The sequence below is a fragment of the Monopterus albus genome, unplaced genomic scaffold (genome assembly GCF_001952655.1).
Source record: "Monopterus albus unplaced genomic scaffold, M_albus_1.0 scaffold235.1, whole genome shotgun sequence".
Taxonomy (NCBI): Eukaryota; Metazoa; Chordata; class Actinopteri; order Synbranchiformes; family Synbranchidae; genus Monopterus; species Monopterus albus.
Genome location: NW_018128115.1, coordinates 1,058,169 through 1,059,192, shown reverse-complemented (window position 1 = coordinate 1,059,192; position 1,024 = coordinate 1,058,169).

The following is a 1,024-nucleotide window of genomic DNA, read 5'->3' as shown; positions in this document are numbered from 1 at the left end:
GGGATTGTTGGTGGGATGTTGGGAGGAGGAGGGAGGTGGGAGCTGTTACCGGCATGCTGCTTGTCCTGAGCAGGGCCCCCCTCCATCGCCTCGCCATTCATTCTCCTGGCGTCCCCCTGCAGAGGGAGGTTAAAGACTGAGCATCAGCCTCCAACCCCCCAGTGAAGAGGAAGAAACGTGTCTCAGCTCATTATACGGAGCCTTCACATCCATCGACTCTGCTCCAGACACCCGTCTGATCCTCAGAGAGGAGGAGGAGGAGGAGGGGCGCCGCCCCTCTTTTTGCCGGTGCCTGGTGGAGAACCATTGGTGGCTGTCAGTCACATGGGCCAGCTCCCCAGCAGCTGATTGGCTGAGCAGGAGGAGGGATGCTGCAGAGAGGGGAGGAAGGTGGAGAGATGGATCTGGAAGGAGAGGATGGTAAACTGGGAACTGTGGTCCACTACACACACAGTTACAGCGTCGTAGCTGTGTGGTTACTGTCAGCAAATGGAAGTTTCCCTCTGAAAACTGTGTAGTTGATTTGAAGGTATGAACAGACGACTGAACCCATAAATACACATGAGAGCAAGTGAGTGGATCAATAATTCAATAATGAGAATGAACAAATGAATGGTTACTGAGTGAATCAGTGACTGAAAGAATGAATGAAGGAAATATTTACTGGTGAGTCAGTGTCACATCCATCATCTGAGACTGGAGCTGATCTGGTTTTAGTGAATGGTAAGTGTGGAGCCTGCTCTCAGTGTGACCCTAATCTAGCCCTGGCCTCCTCGTCCTCCTCGTCCTCCTCGTCTCTCTGCAGCTTCTGTGCCATTACATAACACAGGAAGCTGTGCAGCGCGGCTCCTCTCACCACAATGACGACAAAGCTCCACGCTCGGTTCCATGACAAACCAACAGGATTTGCAAACAACTCAGCGGGAGGACCGACTTCTGAGACCAGACACAGGGGCAAACCTTGGTACCTGGCACATTTAAGTGTATGACTGACTGGCTAACAGGGTTTCTGCAGGTTTCATCA